Genomic DNA, 8,647 nt, shown 5'->3' on the forward strand with positions numbered 1-8,647 from the left:
TTTTTTAAACGCATTTAAGCGACAAGAACGAGGGAGGCGAGAGAAAAACCCCCACGCCGCCGCCACTCCTCTTTTTTCCTCCTCCCCCGTTCAAAAACCCCAAAAGATCAAAATACTCGTGTTCTTATCTCCCAATGTTTAAGGGCCCGGTCTCGGAGACCGCGCGATTCCCCTACGCTAACACGATGGCGGCTTAGATCGAGGCTTTTTCTGTCTGTTCTCGCGTTTAACCGCACACACCAGCAAAAAATTTTTCGCTACCTTAAAAAGGGGCGGGGAAGAAGAAACTCTTCCCGAAAACTCGTACCGGGGAGTAGATGCTGGGGTAAGCGCGACACCGCCTGCGTAAAAACGGGGGGAAACCGCGCTCCCAAACACACTAGAGGCTCGCGCCACATAAGCCTTCTTTTTGCGACCCGCTCGTGGCAATGCTGTGCTGAAATAAATAAGTGTCGTTAAATTTTGCGCGCGTTCGCGACCCCAGAAAGGCCGCACCGTAACCCCCCGCGAAAGGAATACGAGCACGCGAGATCGAACGTACGTTCGCAGACACGCAACCTCCAACTTAAAACTTGCGGCGGCGCGTTCTGCGACATCGTATATTATTTTAATTTCGTGTTTCCAAAATCAAACTTTTATATAAAGTTCCTCCGTGTCAAGTCCGCCGCAAAAATCCTTTCTCGCCCCCTTCGGGCGATTCTTTTTTTGTCACTCGAAGCGCGACACGAAACAATATTAATTTTTCCCTACCCTTTAAGTACCCAACCGACCGGCCAAGCGGTGGGCGAGGTAGGGAGAGGGGTCGAAACACCCGGAGTGGCGGGACCGAAAGTACGTTTACGACTCGCCTCTCGCTCGACTCGTTCGACCGCCAGCCGACTACTCTTATAGCCCAAAACCCGGCCGGCCGGGGGTCGGCGAGAGGGTCCCTACGCAGGGCCCCGTTGCGAGCCGAGCGCCGAAAGGGGGTTTCAATCGAGAATGTCGCGGAGAGCGAAGATCAAAAAGTCCTTTTGTACATAAATTTTCACGTCCCGTATGCAAATGTCAAACCGATAATTAGTTTAATTAAGAAGGAAACAACGAATTCCGGGACAAAGGTATAAGCACCGAGGGACCCCCCGGGGCCCGGCGGCACCTCCGTGTCGGGGGGGGACCCCCGGGGCCGGCACCTCCGTAACCACGCCCCCCCGGGCAAAAAACCTCCGGCCGGCACACCCCGGGGGAAAACCACCCGACCGCCAAACCCGGGGGGGGGCGCACCTCCGGGCCCGGCCACACCTCCGAAACCACGCCACCGCCACCTCCGGCCGCACCCCCGGCCGCAAACACCTGGGGGAACCCACCCACCGGGCGCACCTCCGGGGCCCCACCTGGGGAACCACCCACCGCGACCCCCCCTCCGGGACCCCCCCCTCCGGACACCAAATGATCTCTCGAATCGAGACCCCCGGGGGTACTCCGAACCCTTTAAAACGACGATTTACGGCCCGCAACGGAAGTACGTAAAAACTTTCGGGACAAAGTTACTTACTATTCGGGCTCGCTCGCTAGGGGCTGTCCGATTACAAATTTCAAAACTATCTCTAAAACCCCGTTCGGAGACATATATTTCAAATTTTCGGAAAAACCAACACGCCGCTGGGGTTACCGCGATTACGGTACGGAACATCGCCCGAGCAATCACGCGCCGGAAACCCGGAGAGGCTCTTTACGGGCGTGATTTACTTCGGAAAACCACAAAAGGGCCGGCGTAAACTGGGGACGAGGGCCCCAACCCCGGGACCAAACCTCCGGCGACCGAATGATTTCACCAAAAGTCCGTGCCCCCGGGCGTCCCCCCGGGGGCACTTGACCATTAGCCCGCTACAGGAAAAATTTCACGAACGGAAATACGTTTTCGGAAAAAGGTTTCGTACTTTCGACGCTGCCACCCGCAACACGTTTTATTACGTATCTGAAAATTTCCGGCTACCACTCTCGGAGCACTCTTCGAGATTCTACGACCCAACGGGGCGAATGCATGCGAGCCGATAAAAAAGCGGAGTTTTTGCACGAATAAACTTTTCCCATGCTCCTCATTTAAATTAATCTCATTTAGCTCGCTCGTTACGGTACAAAACGAGAAATCGGGAACAGGCCAAGTTCGCTCGCGGCGCTTTTCCTCGCCGGCAACGAGAAATTTTTTTCCCCCCCGAAGCGGCGTTTGCCCTTGGGTTTCGGGCTAAAACCCTTTCGGCCGAACCGTTGCCCGACCAAAATCCGTCCGGCGTGTTGCTTTTGTAACGGGCGCACCTCCGGCCACGCGCCCCCCGTCCCCAAATCCGATCGCGCGTTTGCTTTCGTTTGGGGGGCGAACCTCCGGGGCACGCCCCTTGTAAAACCCCAATCCGATCGCGGCGTGTTGCAATTCGTTGGCAGGCACACCCTCCGGGGGCCCCCGCCGCCCGTACCCCAATCCCATCCGGGTTTTCTTTTTTTGCCCAATTCACAAATTTTTTTTTAAGTTCGCTCGCGGGGGTGTTGCTTTCGCCGGCGACGAAAATTCTTCCAAGTTTTCCCCGGGGGTTTCCCGCCCCGGGGTTCTTTCCCTTCCCGGGGTTTTTTTCCCCCCGGCGAGCGGAATTTTTCCAAATCCGTTTGCGGCGTGTTGCTTTCGCCGGGGAGCGAGAAATTTTTCCCAATCCTTCGCGGGGTGTTGTTTTGCCGGGGAGCAAAATTTTTTCCCCAAATCCGTTCGCGTCGTGTTGCTTTCGCCGGGGACGAAAATTTTTTCCAACCGTTCGCGGCGTGTTCTTTTGCCGTCGAACGTGTGGGTCTCGCTAAAACCGACAAAACGAATCCCCAAGCCGGGGCTAGTCTCCCAAAAATCGCAGGTGGTAAATGCTCTAAACCGAGTACAAAATCCCCCAGGTACCTAATCGTCTACAACGATTTTGATCTCGACATCTGAAATTGCGAAACCCTATCGAACCTTAAACGGGGCCCTGCCATCGTAGCGGGAATCCCGGGGACGGGCTGGCGCGTACGGAAACCCGGGGTCTGCGAAAAACCGGCCCGAGCCGGCGCCAGTAGGTCAATTGTTTTGACCATTGCCCTTTTGACTCACAGACTCCTAGAATACATTCCCCCTTTGCTAGAGGACGGCTTTAGAGGGGTTCAGCATAATCCCCCGGAGGTTGCTTTTGCAAACCCCCGGCCGGCTCGACCCAGTGCGTGAAACCAATGTCCGACCCCCGCGGTTCCCCTCGTAGACAGGGTTCTATCGCAATGACTAGTCCATCAGTATAAAAAATAAACCCGTCTCAAACGGTCTAAACCCTCCTTCCCGTTGGGGGGGTGAACAAATCCGCCTTTGGGGATTCTGCTTTGCATGATAAAGACCGACATCAAGGGTAAAAAAGCGACGTCGCTATGAACCTTGGCCGCCCAAGCCCTTATCCCTGTGGGAACTTTTCTACACCTCTTGCGAAACTTTCAACCAAAAGGATCGATAGGCCGTGCTTTCGCATCTCTATGCTACTGGAAACACCCGCTTTTTCCCTCTTGCACACGCGAGTTTTTGTCCCCCTGACTGGCCTTGGACACCCTCGTTTTTTTTGACGATTGGTACCGCCACAGTCAAATCCCCGCCGGCAGTGTCCTCGAATCGGATCACGCGGAGTATTAAAAACGATCGGCCGAGGCCTCACCCACTCTGAAAAACCTTGGCTCTAGAACACTGCCCCCCGGGGGCGGCCCCCGGGGCACCGCCCGCCTAACCGAGTAAGTAAGGAAAAGAAAAGTAGTGTATTTCACCGGCGATGTTGCCATCTCCCACTACTACCCTCTCGTCTCCTTACGTGCCCGACTTTTTAGTCAGCTCAACAGGGTCTTGAAGAAATGCCCCCTCGCGCCTTGGAACTCTCGATTCGCCCCGTTGAAAATTCTCGAACGGGTCGAACCGTTTCGAACCGACCCATCTTTAAAAGAAACAAACCGCATTCCTTACCGAGTACGCAAACCTTGGGGCAATACTAAGATAAATCCTACCGATTTCCCGCCCAGCTCCCCTACTACATTCCACAAACCCTGCCGTGATCCTGAACATGCAATACAACCCACTTTTGTGTTGTGTTTAACGCTCTGCAAAACCCCCCCCGGCAAATCATTAAAAACCTTTCAATTAGAGCAAAAATTTCAAACCCATCTATACGGTCGTCCTCCAATGCGACAATCTCGATTTGCCTATCAGCGGACTCCCAAATTTAGGCAATTTTTTGTACAACCCTCTCGATACGAATATCAAAGCCTTTAGGCGATCGCTCCGACGGCTCAGGTCGACGAATACCGACTTTTTACCGTCACTTACGGCACCGCCGCTGCCCCCATTCTTGGCCTTGCAAGTCTTACGGCAATTAGCCGAGGACGAAGGCTCACAGTTTTCCGCTCGCGGTACCGGTTCTATTACAGCAAACGTACTTCGACGACTGTACTTTCGGCGCCGACAACCTTGAAACTGCCAAACAAACACGAGATCAGTTAATTTCGTTGCTATCTCAAGGCTGTTTTCGTTTGCGTAAGTGGGCGAGCAATTGCCCTACGCTCCTTGAAGATCTCGATCCTTCCGACCATGGACTCGCAACCAACAAAGATTTGCACGATCACGATTCCATTAAAATTCTCGGAGTTACCTGGAAACCGGAACACGATATCTTCACCTTTCAAGTTTCGAATTTAATAACAGTCGCGAAAACTAAGCGCGGAATATTATCAGTCATCGCGCAACTCTTCGACCCACTCGGGTGGGTAGCTCCCGTTTATCGTAACCGCGAAAATTTCCTGCAGCATCTCTGGTTGACGAAGTCTGATTGGGATGACGAGCTTCCCGCCGAATGTTGCGCGAATGGGAAACATTTCATTGACGTTGCCTCTCCTTGAGCAGTTAACTATTCCGCGCTGGACGCAGTATCATCCGAACAACAAATTGAATTACACGGATTCGCAGACGCCTCCACGCGAGCGTATGCGGCAGCGCTTTACCTCCGTGTCATTTCGGGCGACGGTTGCATTAACCAATACTCTGATCCTCGCTAAGTCTAAAGTCGCGCCGCTCAAAACCATAACGTCCCCGCGTTTGAGCTTTGCGCTGCGCTCCTACTAGCACAACTCATAGATTTCGCTCGTTCTGCTCTTCACCCTTCCCGATATCGATTATTGGTGTTGGAGCGATTCCATGGTCGTCCTCGCTTGGATACGTCAAAGTCCCTCGCGGTGGAAGACGTTTGTCGCGAATAGAGTCTCAAAATGCAACAGCTTCTTCCCAATGGAAAATGGAATCACGTGCCCACCACGACACAACCCCGCAGATTGCGCATCTCCGCGGTACCCGACCCTGCCTCTCTTATTATCACCAACTTAGGTGGCACGGCCCACCATGGTTATCACATTCGTCCGATTAATGGCCAGTCATATCCGACATCCCGGCCACGCATAGTGAATTACGCGATTCAAAAGCTTGCTGCTGCCATGCTCGTTTTAACCATTGGGGAGCTTGAATCCCGATTTCCTCGTGGCCGAAAATTACTGCGCGTCACCGGCAGTATATTCCTGTCGGTTTCGTTTCGCAACGCTCGTACCCAGACGAAAACACAATGCGATGCCTCTGACTCGCATCCGCATGGCTCTCCGGTCCGATTAGCTGGTCGCCGCTCATAATTTTTGGATTCGAACGGATTCAACTCAATCTATTTGCTGACGACATAGCTCTGCCTAAAAAACTACGTTGCGTCTCAAAAACTAGTCCATTAGCTTCGCTTTTCTCCTTACATAGAACAGAGACAGCTTGTTACGCGTTCGAGGCCGATTAAAGCACGCAAGCCTGTCAGATGACGCTAAACATCCGCTAATTTTAAAATCACATCCATTGGTCCACCTCCTTATCAAACAGATTCATGTTGCGGCCCTACACGCCGGTCCGCAACTCACACTCACGCTCCTGCGACAACAGTATTGGCTAATTCGCGCTCGCGCCAACTGTGCGTACCGTCCTCTAGCCAATGTATGTGTGCACACGGGAGAATGCACGCGTGGCCCGAACAGCTTATGGGCGACCTGCCGGATTCCGCGTGAACCCGACTTCACGCGCCTTTAATCATACCGGCGTCAGATTACGCGGTCCGTTTACGAAGTGCGGTACGACTAAAGGTCGTGGTCAATAAAGCCCAGAAGATTTGCCAATAGTTTTGTTGGAAGTATGAACTTAGTACATTCATAATTAAATTACTGTATTTAATACAAATATATTTTTAATATTTCTTATGTCAATTCGTTAAAAATCGTAGATAGTTTGTAAGAGTATGAACTGGGTAATTATTTATAGTTCTGTTGCGATATCAGGTAGGCGCGACGGCTGTCGCTCTAATTCAAATTATTGTTGATCGACTGGGTGGCTTGTACAAAGCCCTCGGTAAGTGCATTCGCTCCGAAAGGAAGTGAATTACCAAAAGCAACGAACATATGTTTACGTTGTATTTGCATAGCTGATCGATAGCACGTTCGCAGAGATCTGATTCGCGGTTTTCGGGAGCGTTCCGAAGTTTTCGTCACAGGAAATCCCCTCTTTCTCAGGATCTGGATGTGTTGTTTCGTCGGCGAATCGGAGCGACGAAAGAGATAGGAGTAAATAAAATGTACACGTGACCAGCGTGACTCTTATCACATGGGATGGTGAACAAGGTCGATAATGTTGTCGTGTGTCGGTTCGAACGATCGAACCTTTCCGTTGATATACGAGCGATTAATATAAGAGTCTATTGATTATACAAATTTATGATATGCGTCAACATACCGTCCGCCTCGAATGTGATTGACATTCGATATGAATACAACATTTGCGGTCAATGAAATTTAACGTAAATTTACAATTCAGAAATAAATATTTTTATCGGCTCTCAATATAAATAATATAAGTATGCTGTCTTCTAAGCTGGGCAATAGAGCCAAGGAAACGAAACGAAAAATTAATTAAACGGAACTGTATCTCAATTTGAGATCCCAAAGTTCCACATATAAATTAATTTCGAAACTTACATATGGAGAAATAAGCGAGAAAAATATAGGTCCGAAAAGTCGCTGAAGCGGGAATCGAACCCGCGTCTTTCACTTTCCGGGCGACTGCCCTTACCACCTAAGCTATTCAGACCCTTTCGATCCTATATTTTTCATTTGCCTTTTTAGTAGATGTTAGTAAATACCGCCGTGATTAGCCCAAGGCGTGAATACACTCAGAAATAAATATTTTTATCGGCTCTCAATATAAATAATATAAGTATGCTGTCTTCTAAGCTGGGCAATAGAGCCAAGGAAACGAAACGAAAAATTAATTAAACGGAACTGTATCTCAATTTGAGATCCCAAAGTTCCACATATAAATTAATTTCGAAACTTACATATGGAGAAATAGAGCAGTTCGACCGGAAAGTGAAAAGAACGCGGTGTTCGATTCCCGCTTCAGCGTCCCTCTTTTCGGACCTATATTTTCTCGCTTATAGTTCTCCATCTTGTAAGTTTCGAAATATAATTTATATGTGGCAACTTTGGGATCTCAAATTGAGATACAGTTCCGTTTAATTAATTTATTCGTTTCGTTTCCTTGGCTCTATTGCCCGGCTTAGAAGGCAGCATACTTATGTAAATTTACAATATTCAATCGGACAGTTACAATCCAATGCCGTCCGCACCATGGCGGATGATGTTCGCTATCATTGTTGATGTCGACCGGAAGAAAACAAAGTTTTGTAATGGGCGCTTTGAACTCGGATCAGCCGTTTTAAACAGTAACGACTCGAACGAGCCGATCGCTGCCTGGATGGCATTTAACTATACGCCCAAGCTTCCATCGAATTGAGGGGCAAGTGGATCGCGAAGTAAGACTAATCTACCGGGTGTGGCTAGAGTTGTACAGAACGCCATTTAGGGCGTTGTTGTAGGTATTCAAATACGTATCTTTCCATGCCTTCCAGACGCGTTCGCTTAATTGCTGCACTAGTTGCCAGCGAGATAAACGATTTTCGGCGAGTTCGAGTAAGCTCGGCTCCGGGATCGAGCTTAAGGATGCGCCGATCAAATTGTAATCTGTCCACGCAGTCAATGTATTCGTATGGAAAGACGCCCTTTCCGTGTCAAATAATTAAATTTTTCACTAGTTAAATTTTGATATTCCGAATGTAAAATTTTTTAGTTTTTCTTTATCCAAAAATGACGCTAATTTGTCGAGACTAGCACTGAGAAACTTGTACGAATCGATAAACCGTAATTTAATATAATTTTTCGAATTATTATCTTGTGTCAATTTAACAGTCTTCGAGAATGAAATGTATTTTTCCTTTGTTATCGGCAATAATTCGATTTCCCCTTCGAACGCTGTGGCTATGTCCTCGATATAAATGCGCGTCGTAGCCGGACAGATTGTGAAAGACTATAGGGATACAAAATGATTCTTTGTAATTTAAGTTACAATTTGAATGCGCAGGACCCCCTGTACACGCCCGGTGAGGTGGCAATGATCGCGACGCGTGGTATCGTCTTCGTCAAACGGTTTTTCACCAATGTGACATGCGTCGCGATGGGGAAATTTTAACCCCGTCCCCGCCCTTAAATTTACCAT

The sequence above is a fragment of the Nylanderia fulva genome, unplaced genomic scaffold, assembly GCF_048542155.1.
Source record: "Nylanderia fulva isolate GAGA-0341 unplaced genomic scaffold, ASM4854215v1 Scaffold1022, whole genome shotgun sequence".
NCBI classification, from domain to species: domain Eukaryota; kingdom Metazoa; phylum Arthropoda; class Insecta; order Hymenoptera; family Formicidae; genus Nylanderia; species Nylanderia fulva.